At 36.7% G+C, this 17,104-nt stretch overlaps 2 protein-coding genes across 3 annotated transcripts in view; one reads left to right on the forward strand and one right to left on the reverse strand.

Moving 5' to 3' along the window:
- LOC121368937 overlaps positions 1 to 17,104 on the reverse strand; it is a 348,055-nt gene that overhangs the window by 291,586 nt on the left and 39,365 nt on the right. The gene's annotated exons all lie outside the window — the stretch shown is intronic.
- The window catches only part of LOC121368916, a 180,015-nt gene that overhangs the window by 31,405 nt on the left and 131,506 nt on the right, over positions 1 to 17,104 (forward strand). Inside the window, exon 2 of the mRNA XM_041493686.1 lies at positions 16,509 to 16,556. The gene's annotated coding sequence lies outside the window, so the exon portion shown is untranslated. The remainder of the gene's footprint in view (positions 1 to 16,508; positions 16,557 to 17,104) is intronic.

Genomic DNA, 17,104 nt, shown 5'->3' on the forward strand with positions numbered 1-17,104 from the left:
TTACACAGATTACTGACGACACTTTAAGGCAGAAATTATTGTCGATTAGACAGGTTACTGATGACAGTTGAAGACAGAAATTGTGTTGTAGATTAGACAGGTTACTGACGGTACTTAACACAGAAATTGTGTTGTAGATTAGACAGGTTACTGATGACAGTTGAAGACAGAAATTGTGTTGTAGATTAGACAGGTTACTGACGGTACTTAACACAGAAATTGTGTTGTAGATTAGACAGGTTACTGATGACAGTTGAAGACAGAAATTGTGTTGTAGATAATGATAGGGTGGAGAATTAATAATGATAGGGTGGAGAATTAATAATGATAGGGTGGAGAATTAATATTGATAGATTGGAGAATTAATAATGATAGGGTGGATAATTAATAATGATAGGGTGGATAATTAATGATGATAGGGTGGAGAATTAATAATGATAGGGTGGATAATTAATATTGATAGGGTGGAGAATTAATAATGATAGGGTGGAGAATTAATAATGATAGAGTGGAGAATTAATAATGATAGCTAGGGTGGAGAATTAATATTGATAGGGTGGAGAATTAATGATGATAGGGTGGAGAATTAATAATGATAGGGTGGATAATTAATATTGATAGGGTGGAGAATTAATAATGATAGGGTGGAGAATTAATATTGATAGGGTGGAGAATTAATAATGATAATGGTAGGGTGGAGAATTAATAATGATAGCTAGGGTGGAGAATTAATAATGATAGGGTGGAGAATTAATAATGACAGGGTGGAGAATTAATAATGATAGCTTGAGTGGAGAATTAATAATGATAGGGTGGAGAATTAATAATGGTAGGGTGGAGAATTAATAATGGTAGCTTGAGTGGAGAATTAATGATAGGGTGGAGCATTAATATTGATAGGGTGGAGAATTAATAATGGTAGGGTGGAGCATTAATAATGATAGGGTGGAGAATTAATGATAGGGTGGAGAATTAATAATGATAGGGTGGAGAATTAATATTGATAGGGTGGAGAATTAATGATGATAGGGTGGAGAATTAATAATGATAGGGTGGATAATTAATAATGATAGGGTGGAGAATTAATATTGATAGATTGGAGAATTAATAATGATAGGGTGGAGCATTAATATTGATAGGGTGGAGAATTAATAATGGTAGGGTGGAGCATTAATAATGATAGGGTGGAGAATTAATGATAGGGTGGAGAATTAATAATGATAGGGTGGAGAATTAATATTGATAGGGTGAAGAATTAATGATGATAGGGTGGAGAATTAATAATGATAGGGTGGATAATTAATATTGATAGGGTGGAGAATTAATAATGATAGGGTGGAGAATTAATATTGATAGGGTGAAGAATTAATGATGATAGGGTGGAGAATTAATAATGATAGGGTGGATAATTAATATTGATAGGGTGGAGAATTAATAATGATAGCTAGGGTGGAGAATTAATATTGATAGGGTGGAGAATTAATAATGATAGGGTGGAGAATTAATAATGATAGGGTGGAGAATTAATAATGATAGCTAGGGTGGAGAATTAATATTGATAGGGTGGAGAATTAATGATGATAGGGTGGTGAATTAATAATGATAGGGTGGATAATTAATATTGATAGGGTGGAGAATTAATAATGATAGGTGGAGAATTAATATTGATAGGGTGGAGAATTAATAATGATAATGGTAGGGTGGAGAATTAATAATGATAGCTAGGGTGGAGAATTAATAATGATAGGGTGGAGAATTAATAATGACAGGGTGGAAAATTAATAATGATAGCTTGAGTGGAGAATTAATAATGATAGGGTGGAGAATTAATAATGGTAGGGTGGAGAATTAATAATGGTAGCTAAGGTGGAGAATTAATAATGATAGGGTGGAGAATTAATAATGATAGCTTGAGTGGAGAATTAATAATGATAGGGTGGAGAATTAATAATGATAGCTAGGGTGGAGAATTAATAATGATAGGGTGGAGAATTAATAATGATAGCTAGGGTGGAGAATTAATAATGGTAGGGTGGAGAATTAATAATGATAGGGTGGAGAATTAATAATGATCTAGGTCAACTAATAGATCCGGTTTAAAATTCCACTGTGGTAAAAGAAAATCAATTCCAGACAGTTTCCAAATTCTTTAGATACTGCATGTTTCGTCTTCAGTTTGCCGACATGTTTCATTGACACCAAGTCTTCTGAAGGATTTCTTGTAATGGATCAGTCTCGAACAAGCAGATCATACTCACGGTGATGGACATGTTTGTCTGTCAAATGTGAAAATATGTTTCTTTATTATGTCCACAGAAACCGAGCCCGGAAACAGGAGAAACAAAACATCCATTACTGTAATGATTTTGCACACATTATCCGTTATGCACCATAAACGAGGAACCCTCTTTTTTCAACAGCTTTCATTGTGTGTGCATCGTTAGAAATGATGGAATTACGGTTAATGCACTGGTCTGCATCCATTTTCAGTTGAGTGGCTTCAAGTTTGAATATAAATTTGAAATGATGTAAGAGTTGTTTCAAAATTAATTGTATGGGAGGCGTGAGAAGGAGCTTGTGATGAAAAACCTCTTAAGTACCAAAAATAAAATTTGAATTAAAAAAAAAAAATTTGATACCTATGTCATGTTGTAAATATAGACAGACCAAAAGATTTTTTCTGCCTTCAATAATGAAAAAAATAATATTGTTTCTGTTTTTGTCTTAAGTGAAATTGGGATTAACAATTAATTAACAAGTAATTAAGACTAATAAACATGTTTTAAATTTTAAAAAATATTTGTAGACCTGATATGTTTTGCAAAGCAGAAAGAAAGTATACTTTTTTAAAATTTTTACTTATTTTTAAAAAATGAGTGATTTTTAAAGTTTTAATTACCAGGACCTAAAATGACATTATGCATAAATTCCTACTGGCAGCAGGACACATTTGGTTTTGGTAGTGCAGTGGTTAAGCCAATGGACAACAGGCTGGTAGGTAAAGAGTTCGCAGCCTGGTACCGGCTCCAACCCAGAGCGAGTTCTTAAGGTCTCAATGAGTAGGTGCAAAGCCACTACACCATGTTCTCTCTCACTAACCACTAACCAACTAACAACTAACCCAATGTCCTGAACAGACAGCCTAGATAGCTGAAGTCAGGACAGCGAGCTTGAACCTTAATTGGATATAAGAATGAAAAGAAGTTGAAATGAAATGAAATGTAAATGATGTACTAAAGTAAATACACACATGAAAAATAAGTTGTGATGAAATGAAATGTAAATGATGTACTAAAGTAAATACACACATGAAAAATGAGTTGTGATGAAATGAAATGTAAATGATGTACTAAAGTAAATACACACTGTAAAAATTAGTTGTGATGAAATGAAATGTAAATGATGTACTAAAGTAAATACACACTGTAAAAATGAGTTGTGATGAAATGAAATGTAAATGATGTACTAAAGTAAATACACACATGAAAAATGAGTTGTGTAAAACTAAAGACTTGCAGAAGGCAACTGGATAAATGAAATGATTAATTCATGCAATTTTCAGTAGCCTGTGATTCTGATACCAAAACACACAGTGAACAGCAATTGCACTGATGTTTGAAATCAATCTGGAAACATGTCCTCACTAATTGCACATTACCAGACACAGGTGGTGCACAAGCTGAAGTCGTGGGTAATTGTCCTCCAAAAGGTGACTCTACAAATCTAGACACTGGCCTCCATCTCCTGTGTGCTGTTAGCAGACACTAATTAGGTAGCCACGTCTTCAGCTGCTGCCCAATTTAAATTGTTCAAAATTCAAAGGAAAAGAAAGGAACTTTTGTTTTATGACATCTCAGCACATTTAATGACATCTCAGCACATTTAATGACATCTCAGCACATTTTATGACATCTCAGAACATTTAATGTCATCTCAATACTGAGATTCATGGATTCAACCACCATTTTGCCAAACCCCCATTTCACTCTGCACTGTACAGAGATACAGCACTGACCATGTCATTTAAGGGTTTGTCAGATTAAGCTATGGTTATGGTCTTCACAATGAGTAAAATCTATGCGAGCTGAAGATCACACACGAAATGGTGCTAGGTGAGCAATGACGAAGTTTCAAATAAAATGTATTAACATTTTTATTGCCAGGTGGTCAATTTGCAGTTCACCTAAGCCTTTTCAGGTTAGTGTAGAAGGGAATGCTAGTGATCAGGCCCTGCTGCAGGTATTGTTGCTGCTCATTTGGCAGTGTAGAGAACATGTCACTGATGACCAAGATGCTCAAGTGAGATTCAAAGAAAGGGAAGGTAAAATCCATGACATTGATGTTTTCTGCCTGCAAGATCTTGACACTGGTAGTTTTACTAGTCATAGGCCTACAATGTCACAGCATTTTCCAGCATGATAAATGTCCATCCCCATATTGCTAGGCTGACAGCACAATTGTCACAGGCGAAAAAACATCAGTCACAAATTAGCCTTTTCTTTGTCTTGAGCCTGCTTGAGCAGCTTCAGGATGAACACAAGAACAACCCAAACACCATCTGATGAGCAACAATAGTTGAAACAGGTCCTGATCCATGAATGACGGTGCATAAACCCCAAGACACCATCAGACATGTGATTCTGTTGACTGGGCTTGGCTTAACAGCGGCACCAACTGCAATTGCTGATACAGTAGAGCTCTGTGATATGACTTGCTATAAGTCTGGGTCCTCACCAATGGCAGAATGTTGCTGCTGGATAAAAATTATTGCAAATTTTTGGTTTTCAATTTTGTGTTTATTTGTTGCAGAAAGTTATTGGTTTAAAATTGCCATAGACAGGCTCAAAATTGCCACTGGTGAGGGTCTGCCTATGGCAAAAACATTTAAAAATTGATGTAGCTAACAAAGTTTAAAGTTTGAGCCTTGTGTTGATGCATAGAAATGCCACACATGCATCCAGTCATGTGGTGGCCATACCCCATATTGAGGCTTGAACACTGGTTAAAACAGAAAACAATACTGCACATGCAAGCTCCATGAGACTTATGCAACAACAACTGTACAGAATAAACATTAATTGGTAATCACTTGTGATATGCAATTGATTCTAATCTGGTTATTAAATAAAATATGCAATGAGAGTTGTGTTTTAAAGCAGTGCATTTTATTATGAAATTAAGACATGGTTCTAATTGTCGACTATGGCTCTTGTATTATATGTGGTTCCTGGTACTTTTCAAGTTAGATATCTTAAAGGACAGTTTCTTGAAGACAAAAATAAATTTTAATTACGTAACATTGCCACCTATTACTGGACACCCATTCCACAATGATCCTTACACAGTAATGTCTGAAAACATTTAAAGTCTGCTTTAATACCAGGGAGGTTTTCTCTCAAATGTTAGGATCAATGTAAAGTATGGAGGGGAAAAGAAAATCAACAGAAGTGGGAAGCAGCCCTCAGAGTCTCAGACGAAAAAAGCGATAATATCGATATCCAATTATATCGGAGCGTGTAATTCACTTAATCTGTTTACAGGGAGACTGGAGCGAAGATTAGCCATTATAGCCCGTATTGGCTGCAGGCGGCACAGGAACGGAGATCTGTACAATACGGTGAACATGAAACAGGTCACTGGAACACCAACACTGATTAGGGATTTATATCAAGGGTTTAGGATACTATGTATTATGCCAAAGAAAGAAATGTTTGTTAAAGACACCCCAGCACATAGTTTAATCAATGACTATTAAGACACTGGCACACCAACACTGATTAGGGATTTATGTCAAGGGTTTAGGATACTATGCATTATGCCAAAGAAAGGAATGTTTGTTAAAGACACCCCAGCACACACACACACAGTTTAATCAATGGCTATTAAGTCACTGGCACACCAACACTGATTAGGGATTTATGTCAAGGGTTTAGGATACTATGTATTATGCCAAAGAAAGGAATGTTTGTTAAAGACACCCCAGCACATAGTTTAATCAATGACTATTAAGTCACTGGCACACCAACACTGATTAGGGATTTATGTCAAGGGTTTAGGATACTATGCATTATGCCAAAGAAAGGAATGTTTGTTAAAGACACCCCAGCACATAGTTTAATCAATGACTATTAAGTCACTGGTATAAAAATACCGATTAGGGATTTACATCAAGGGTTTAGGGTGCTATGTATTATGTCAAGGGTTTAGGATACTATGTATCATGTCAAGTGTTTAGGATACTATGTATTATGTCAAGGGTTTAGGATACTATGTAGTATGTCAAGGGTTTAGGATACTATGTATTATGTCAAGGGTTTAGGATACTGTGTAGTAAATGAAAGCCACTGTTTAATCAGTAGCTATTAGGAAAGGAAAGGAAAGGAAAGTTTAAAGACCCACAGAACATTGTTTAATCAATGGCTATTAGGATAGGAAAGTTTGTTAGAGACACCCCAGCACATTGTTTAATCAATGGCTATTAGGATAGGAAAGTTTGTTAGAGACACCCCAGCACATTGTTTAATCAATTGCTATTAGGATAGGAAAGTTTGTTAGAGACACCCCAGCACATTGTTTAATCAATGGCTATTAGGATAGGAAAGTTTGTTAGAGACACCCCAGAACATTGTTTAATCAATGGCTATTAGGATAGGAAAGTTTGTTAGAGACACCCCAGAACATTGTTTAATCAATGGCTATTAGGATAGGAAAGTTTGTTAGAGACACCCCAGCACATTGTTTAATCAATGGCTATTAGGATAGGAAAGTTTGTTAGAGACACCCCAGCACATTGTTTAATCAATGGCTATTAGGATAGGAAAGTTTGTTAGAGACACCCCAGCACATTGTTTAATCAATGGCTATTAGGATAGGAAAGTTTGTTAGACACCCCAGCACATTGTTTAATCAATGGCTATTAGGATAGGAAAGTTTGTTAGAGACACCCCAGCACATTGTTTAATCAATGGCTATTAGGATAGGAAAGTTTGTTAGAGACACCCCAGCACATTGTTTAATCTGTTCAAAACACCATACCACATTTTAGTCAACAGCTATTAATTAGGAAAGATCACCAGCTTTTGGATGTCAAACATTTGGTAATTTCTACATGTGCTCTTCACAGGAAACCCATTAGAAGCAAGAGAATGTTTTATATTCACTTTTCCCAGACAGTGGATCCATTCAGCCGATTGGATTTTTTTCTCTCGTTTAAACCTATGCACCACAACTGGACAAGGTCGTGATATGTACTTTCCTGTCTGCGGGAAAGTGCATATAAAATATCCCTTGCTGCATTAGGAAAATGTAGCGGGTTTCCTCTGATGACTATGAGTCAGAATTACCAAATGTTTGACATCCAATAGTCAATGAATAATTAATCAATGTGCTCTAGTCCTATTGTTAAACAAAACAAACTTCCCCCAGACATGATAGCACACACTATGACCTTTGATACACCTACCATGGGGCACTGGTTGGTACAGAAAAGAACACAGTCAAAGAATTGGACGACTGAATGGAGTTGATCCTATGACCAAACCACATCAATCACGTGTAGAAGGGAGGGGACGAAGACCACTGAATGGAGTTGATCCTATGACCAAACCACATCAATCACGTGTAGAAGGGAGGGGACGAAGACCACTGAATGGAGTTGATCCTATGACCAAACCACATCAATCACGTGTAGAAGGGAGGGGACGAAGACCACTGAATGGAGTTGATCCTATGACCAAATCACATCAATCACGTGTAGAAGGGAGGGGACGAAGACCACTGAATGGAGTTGATCCTATGACCAAACCACATCAATCACGTGTAGAAGGGAGGGGACGAAGACCACTGAATGGAGTTGATCCTATGACCAAACCACATCAATCACGCGTAGAAGGGAGGGGACGAAGACCACTGAATGGAGTTGATCCTATGACCAAACCACATCAATCACGTGTAGAAGGGAGGGGACGAAGACCACTGAATGGAGTTGATCCTATGACCAAACCACATCAATCACGTGTAGAAGGGAGGGGACGAAGACCACTGAATGGAGTTGATCCTATGACCAAACCACATCAATCACGTGTAGAAGGGAGGGGACGAAGACCACTGAATGGAGTTGATCCTATGACCAAACCACATCAATCACGTGTAGAAGGACGAAGATCCTATGACCAAACCACCCACGTGTGGTAAAGCACTGAATGGAGTTGATCCTATGACCAAACCGCCTGTTGCAGTGGTAAAGCACTCGCCTGTTGCATGGTCGGTCTGGGATCGATCCACATCGGTGGACCTACTGGGCTATTTTTTGTTCCAGCAAGTGCACCACAACTAACATATCAAAAGCTGTGGTATGTGCTATCCTGTTTGTGTGATATGGTGCATACTGGTATAAAAGATCCCTTGCTACTAATGGAAAAATGTAACCAGTTTCCTCTCTAAAACTACCGGTATATGTCAAAATTTACATATGTTTGCAATTCAATAGCTCATGGTTAATACATCAATGTGCTCAAGTGGTGTTGTAAACATGACACACTTTAACTGTAACTCAAGCAAGTCCTCTACTAACTTAGCTAGATCGAGCTGCTGTAAGTGTAAGGAATGTTTAACAGCAGCATGGTTTTAATCACCACAAACATAAAGTATGCTAAGTGCTGCACCTAATTTATGTTAATTGCTGCACACATAAATTATGATAATCGGTGCACGCCTGAATTATGCTAATTGCTGCATGTGATCTGGCAGATAATGCCACATATTGGCCTTTCCTTAACCATTCACCCCTGTATCTTTTTTATCAATCAATCTTCTCACTTTAAGAAAATGTTGTGGTGAACTTCCTTCCCTTAATCAAGAAAAGATGTTCGTGATATGAAGCGTAGGACCACCAGCATGTAGTTGATATCTTGATCAGGGAGAGATCCACGATTCCTTCCTGGAGGCGTTTACTTTCTTTATGGCTTTCATATTGGCAATGGGCCTTAATTAGTTTGGCAATTAGCACATTGAAATAAACTGGCAACTTGGCATTCATTCTGCTATTGTAATGTCTGTGCCAGCTATGGTTTAAAATTAACTATTCTATTTCCATTAAACATTAATTAAATCATGGCCAGATATAGTTTAAATTAACGATTCCATTTTCATTAACAATTAATTAAATCATGGCAAGATATAGTTTAAATTAACTATTCCATTTTCATTAAAAATTAATTAAATTATAGCCAGATATAGTTTAAAATTAACTATTCCAATTTCATTAAACATTAAATAATTTGTTTAAGGACTGCCAAACATAGCCTCATATTTTTAAATACAACCTTCTACTATGAAATATAATGAACACTCAGATTATATTAAAATGTTGATGCTGTTACAATGTCTGTACCATGAATGCAGCTATGGACTATAAATCAGTGGTTTACAATTAACTGTCATGACTTCATTAAAAATTAATTTAACAATTTTTATGGGCTAACACGCTGTTATTTTTCATCATACAACTTTCTACTAGAAACAAGAGTACTCAGGTTAATCCTAAAATATTAAAAATGTAAATTTTCAGAAAATATATATATATTTTAAAACTCTGTTCCCCCATCTTTAAATCTATTGCTGTAAGGTGTTCATCACCTTTGAAAGTGGGTGGCTATATATGATGAACACAGTGAGTTGTATAACTCTAATCATCAAAAGTAAACGGCTATATCTGATGAACACAGTGAGTTGTATAACTCTAAGCATCAAAAGTAAACGGCTGTATCTGATGAACACAGTGAGTTGTATAACTCTAAGCATCAAAAGTAAATGGCAGTATTTCATGAACAGTGAGTTGTATAACTCTAAGCATCAAAAGTAAATGGCTATATCTAACTCTAAGCATCAAAAGTAAATGGCAGTATCTGATGAACACAGTGAGTCTTATAACTCTAAGCATCAAAAGTAAATGGCTATATCTAATGAACACAGTGAGTTGTATAACTCTAAGCATCAAAAGTAAATGGCAGTATTTCATGAACAGTGAGTTATATAACTCTAAGCATCAAAAGTAAATGACAGTATCTACGAACACAGTGAGTTGTATAACTCTAAGCATCAAAAGTAAATGGCAGTATTTCATGAACAGTGAGTTGTATAACTCTAAGCATCAAAAGTAAATGGCAGTATTGGATGAACACAGTGAGTCGTATAACTCTAAGCATCAAAAGTAAATGGCAGTATCTAATGAACACAGTGAGGTATAATGCTCTAACCATGAAAACCAGATGTCTGGTTTTAAGAGGTTTCCGGTTAAGAGAAGTTCTATTCTGTCCTGATATTTAAAAAGGCACTGTGAAAATTAAGTGTCCGGTTTAGAGGGAATTCCTGTTTACAGAGGGACCAGTTTTGGAAGGTTTCACTTGTATAATTGTAAGCCTGAAAAAGGTGGCTGTGGTGGCAGCAGCAAGGGATCTTTTATATGCACCATTCCACAGACAGGATATTACATACCACAGCCTTTGTTACACCAGTTGTGGAGCACTGGCTGGAATGAGAAATAGCCCAACCTAGACCAACCACACATCAAGCAAACGCTTTACCACTGGACTACGTCCCGTCCCTGGCAGCAGTAAAGAGATGAAAATTCCCGCCTGCTGCCTACTAGTGAACACACAGTTTTTGTTAAACACCTGCCATGATTTAAACCAAACAAAACAATGTATAAGCTTTGTTTTTCTTTCAACAGTTGTAATACAATAAAAATTCATATAAAAAACACCATTTTTTAAATATATATTCTTAACTGAGGTCGTGTGTCTATCTATCTTGATTAAAATAGCAATAGTGCAATCAGTGTGGTTTATGAAGCTGTTCGGTGAAAGAATCAAGAAGCATTTGCAGGCAAACTGCCGATCACTCCAGGAGAAAACTTCAAACTTTTGACCTGCTAGTACTGTCATGACAAACAGCCTGCGATTGCCGTGCGATATCGGTGTGATGTATCACAGCAATTTAAATCTGATCCCCAATCCAGCCAACAGTACGGATCATCTGATTGGCAGATATGATGTTGCTTTGATAGCTTCAGATCAAGCAACAAAATTAGAGATTTGGAAACAGAAAATGCATGGAAATAATTTGTTTTCGATATGCTTAGAAAGACAAACGTATCGCAGATAATACTGATGGAGTTGGGACTGTCTGTGTTCCATATAATCAAAATAATAGCTTGTTATAATAATAATACATGTATCTTGTCTCTTGGGGCCTGAACACAGCCCAGTGGTAAGTTTTGAGGGAATTCCAGTTTACTGAGGGAATTCCAGTTTACTGAGTGTCTGGTTTTGAGTGAATTCCAGATTACTGAGGGAATTCCAGTTTACTGAGTGTCTGGTTTTGAGTGAATTCCAGTTTACTGAGGGAATTCCAGTTTACTGAGTGTCTGGTTTTGAGTGAATTCCAGTTTACTGAGGGTCTGGTTTTGAGGGAAGTCCAGATTACTGAGGGTCTGGTTTTGAGGGAAGACCAGATTACTGAGGGTCTGGTTTTGAGGGAATTCCAGTTTACTAAGGGTCTAGGTTTGAGGGAATTCCAGATTACTGAGTGTCTGATTTGAGGGAATTCCAGTTTACAGAGGGTCTAGTTTTGACGGAATTCCAGATTACCGAGGGTCTGGTTTGAGGGAATTCCAGTTTACAGAGGATCTGGTTTTGAGGGAATTCCAGTTTACTGAGGGTCCGGTTTTGAGGGAATTCTGGTTTACAGCAGGTCTGGTTTTGTGGGGCTTCCCTTTTCAAATTCACTTTTCACCATTACAATTCAAATTTTATAAATTAGATAACGAGATTTATGGAATAACCATAAAGCACAGTGAGCCAAATGTAGAAAGTCTGTTTCTGACTTATACACATGTATCTACATGTAATACAATGCTAAAACATATAAAAGTTTTTTTTAGAAAAACAGGCTTCTTACATTGAGCCCAGCAAGTTTTAATCATCTCAGAGGAAGCCTACACTCAATATATAATTCCAGGCAAATTGCTGGAAAACATAAAATATAGTCAGCTCAAAATTACAAATATGTCCTTAAAAATATCTGAGTTGACGATCATATAAATAGACGAAATCTGGAAAACATCGAATGGTGTTTAACTTCAGCTGAAGTGGGCAGAACACAGTCCAGTGGTAAAATGCTTGCATGATGTGAAATACATTCTGGGATCGATCCCCTATGGTGGTGTTTAACTTCAGCTGAAGTGGGCAGAACACAGTCCAGTGGTAAAATGCTTGCATGATGTGAAATACATTCTGGGATCGATCCCCTATGGTGGTGTTTAACTTCAGCTGAAGTGGGCAGAACACAGTCCAGTGGTAAAATGCTTGCATGATGTGAAATACATTCTGGGATCGATCCCCTATGGTGGTGGGCCCATTGAGCTATTTTTCATTCTAGACAGTGCACCACAACTGGTATATCAAAGGCCATGGTATGTGCTGTCCTGTCTGTGGGATGGTGCATATAAAAAATCCCTTGAGCTACTAATGAAAAAATGTAGCTGGTTTCCTCTCTAAGACTATATGTCAAAATTATCAAATGTTTGATATCCAATAACCGATGATGAATAAATCAATGTGCTCTAGTGGTGTCATTAAACAAAACAAACTACATAATATGCATGTGAAATGTATAAAATAAATTTAAAATTACCCCCCCACCCCCCTCCTCCGAAAACATACCCCAATCTATAAAATGCTTGAAGTCAACAACCTGCATCAACAGTTGCTGCTATATTGAAATTGATTTGTATATCTATCCTTTCTGCAGTATTAATTCTTAAAGACAAAACATCCTATATAAATCGGAAGAACAATTTAGGAGCAAATTCTTATGGATGACCAGAAACCACACGGACATTACATGGACATTTGTTCCTATAAAAATGAGCAATGAGTCAGTTATTTTTATTATTTTCCAAAAGTTAATCACAATTCCGAACTAATCTTATGTCATAAATAACTTGCAGTTTTAATCCAAAACACAGCTAACAGCTGGCACTGGTACATAGGCACAGGATTGATGGTAAAACAGCCACGGTCGTCAATCATAATATACAAGACTTCCTACAACAGTGACTGTTTCATTAAGGTCTGGATGGTTGGCTTGTTTGCTTGATGGCTTGGTTGATGGATTGGCTGCCTGGTTGGCTTGTTTCCTTGATGGCTTGGTTGATGGATTGGCTGCCTGGTTGGCTTGTTTCCTTGATGGCTTGGTTGATGGATTGGCTGCCTGGTTGGCTTGTTTCCTTGATGGCTTGGTTGATGGATTGGCTGCCTGGTTGGCTTGTTTGCTTGATGGCTTGGTTGATGGATTGGCTGCCTGGTTGGCTTGTTTGCTTGCTGATTGGCTGACTGTTTATTGCTTGGTTAGTTGATTTGCTTTCTGGTTGGCTGGCTGTTTGTTTTTTGCTGGCTTACTAGTTGGCTGGTTGGCTTGCTAGTTGGCTGGTTGGCTTGCTGGTTGGTTGGCTGGCTGGCTGGCTGATTGGCTAGCTGCCTTGCTTTTATTCTGACTCATCTGCTGGTTGTCTAGATTGTGTGCTTGCTTCCTTATCAGCTTCTGTGCTTGCTTCCTTATCAGCTTCTGTGCTGGCTAAATATTAAACCCTTTTACCTTCCTGTGAAGCAAAGGCCCAAAACGGACTTTCATTTTGAGTTCTTTCTTTGTTTTGTCACCCACCACTTAATTCATCTGTATCCAGTGTTTCTTCATCTGCCACTCTTCTTCTGTAAATTCCTCCCCCAGGCTTTCATGCTAGTGGCATGTCTGGTTCCTGGTCTCCACTTCCTCCTGCTAATTTGGTGTTCAACTGCTTCTTGACAAGTCTTTCCTGTGCTGCTGCATTGCTAATCATATGTCCGGCCTTAAGACGCCTTCTTAGATGTTTATTAACAATGGTTTCCAACTTCTGATGATAGCTTTTGCAAATTCAAATGATAATGATGATGTAATTTATTCAAATGCTAATATCCCACTAAGATATTCAAGCATGTAATTCCAGGCATGTAACTAGCCTGGGTGGGCTGTTAATCCACAAAGGAATAATAGCTTAATGATACACAGAATCCAGGGTTCTACATGGCGAGTTAAACACTTACATTTGTGAGTAACTTTTGTTCACAGGCGACTATTTGTTAAAAAGTAGTAGCCAACTGGCAAGTACAAAATATTGGGCCTAGTAAACATAAACAAGTTAAACATGCCTAGGAAATCATCAGAACTTATTAATATCTTAGTAATTAGTATAACAAGATTTCTAAACAAATCATGTTTACTTCCTATATTACTTCGCCAAACTCGGGCTTAGATTGTCTGAATTTGTTATAGATGCATTTATTTTGAGACTTTTATTCTTCACATGAGCATGTGTGGTATGGCATTATTATGTACAGGAGGAAGTTTAGCCATTGATAGGGTAAAGTGATCCTGAGTCAGACAACTAATGTCCATTTGTATCCTTGGAGCATTAAACAATTACTATACAGTAGCTAGTGTTCCTTAGACTTCATGTAGTGTATTCTAAACACTTTATTGGCACAAATATGGAGCAGAATCTGCAGTCTATGTTATTACTTAACCATTTGGAACAGATAGTCCACATTAATGGGACCCTTTTCCACCATAGCATGCCATTATTTGATATCCTTTTTCATTCATTTGCTACTATTCTATATTTTAGTAGTTACAAAGCACAGGTGTACATGTCATAGAGGGAAGGAAATGTTTTATTTAACGATGCCCTCAACACATTTTATTTACGGTTATATGACGTCAGACATATGGTTAAGTACCACACAGATGTTGAGGGAGAAAACCTGCTGTCGCCACTTCATGGGCTACTCTTTTTGATTAGCAGCAAGGGATCTCTTATATGCACCATCCCATAGACAGGGCAGCACATACCATGGCCTTTGTTACACCAGTCGTGGTGCACTGGCTGGAGTAAGAAATAGCCCAATGGGCCCACTGACGGGGATCAATCCCAAATCGACTGCGCATCAAGCAATCTCTTTACCACTGGGCTACATCTTGCCCCACATGTCATAGAATAATAACAATACAAAATTGTTAAGAATATAATATACTGATTGAGGGAACAACAGTAAATTGTTAAGAATATAATATACTGATGAAGGGAACAACAGTAAATTGTTAAGAATATAATATACTGATTGAGGGAACAACAGTAAATTGTTAAGAATATAATATACTGATTGAGGGAACAACAGTAAATTGTTAAGAATATAATATACTGATGAAGGGAACAACAGTAAATTGTTAAGAATATAATATACTGATTGAGGGAACAACAGTAAATTGTTAAGAATATAATATACTGATTGAGGGAACAACAGTAAATTGTTAAGAATATAATATACTGATGGAGGGAACAACAGTAAATTGTTAAGAATATAATATACTGATTGAGGGAACAACAGTAAATTGTTAAGAATATAATATACTGATTGAGGGAACAACAGTAAATTGTTAAGAATATAATATACTGATGGAGGGAACAACAGTAAATTGTTAAGAATATAATATACTGATGGAGGGAACAACAGTAAATTGTTAAGAATATAATATACTGATTGAGGGAACAACAGGAAATTGTTAAGAATATAATATACTGATGGAGGGAACAACAGGAAATTGTTAAGAATATAATATACTGATGGAGGGAACAACAGTAAATTGTTAAGAATATAATATACTGATTGAGGGAACAACAGTAAATTGTTAAGAATATAATATACTGATGGAGGGAACAACAGTAAATTGTTAAGAATATAATATACTGATGGAGGGAACAACAGTAAATTGTTAAGAATATAATATACTGATGGAGGGAACAACAGTAAAGAATAACTGCAACAAAAGCACTCATCCATAGTGTGACAAAAACATTCATCCATAGTGTGACAAAAACACTCATCCATAGTGTGACAAAAACATTCATCCATAGTGCGACAAAAACACTCATCCATAGTGTGACAAAAACACTCATCCATAGTGCGACAAAAACATTCATCCATAGTGCGACAAAAACACTCATCCATAGTGTGACAAAAACATTCATCCATAGTGCGACAAAAACACTCATCTATAGTGTGACAAAAACACTCATCCATAGTGACAAAAACACATCCATAGAGTGACAAAAACACTCATCCACAGTGTGAGAAAAACACTCATCCACAGTGTGAGAAAAACTCATCCACAGTGTGACAAAAACACTCATCCACAGTGTGACAAAAACACTCATCCATAGTGTGACAAAAATACTCATCCATAATGTGACAAAAACATTCATCCATAGAGTGACAAAAACACTCATCCATAGTGTGTTATACAGATATTATTAGACTAATTAATGTAATCAATTAAATTTTATCCACGTAATGTCAAGTGTTCTATTAGTATATTATTTCCAAATAATCAAATAAACTGTTTTTAAATTTCAGATGTTTCAAGAAAAAATCATCCAGTCTTAAACCTCTGTGAAGTGTGAGGTAAGTAAAATATATAATGTGTGTTGCTAACAATAATCAGGTAATTCTAGCATTTGGAACACTGACCAGTTAATCAAGTTATAATAGATGTAGTGATAAAGGGATTTGTAACAAACAGGGGAAGGACGGAAGGAAATGTTTTATTTAACGATGCACTCACCACATTTTATTTACAGTTATATTGCGTCGGACATATGGTTAAGGACCACACAGATATTGAGGGAGAAAACCCGCTGACACCACTTCATGGACTACTCTTTTCGATTAGCAGCAAGGGATCTTTTATTTGCGCTTCCCACAGGCAGGATAGCACAAACCATGGCCTTTGTTGAACCAGTTATGGATCACTTTTATATGCACCATCCAACAGACAGATAACACATATCATGGCCTTTATGTACCAGTCATGGTGCACTGGCTGGATAACAGATGGGATAATGCAATGAAATGAAAGGCATGTTCATTTGCCAGGGCATCAGCACATTGTGGCCATTAAAAAGTTAATATTTTGTTTTGTATAATGACACTACTAAAGCATATTAATTAAT

The sequence above is a fragment of the Gigantopelta aegis genome, chromosome 1 (assembly GCF_016097555.1).
Source record: "Gigantopelta aegis isolate Gae_Host chromosome 1, Gae_host_genome, whole genome shotgun sequence".
Lineage (NCBI taxonomy): Eukaryota > Metazoa > Mollusca > Gastropoda > Neomphalida > Peltospiridae > Gigantopelta > Gigantopelta aegis.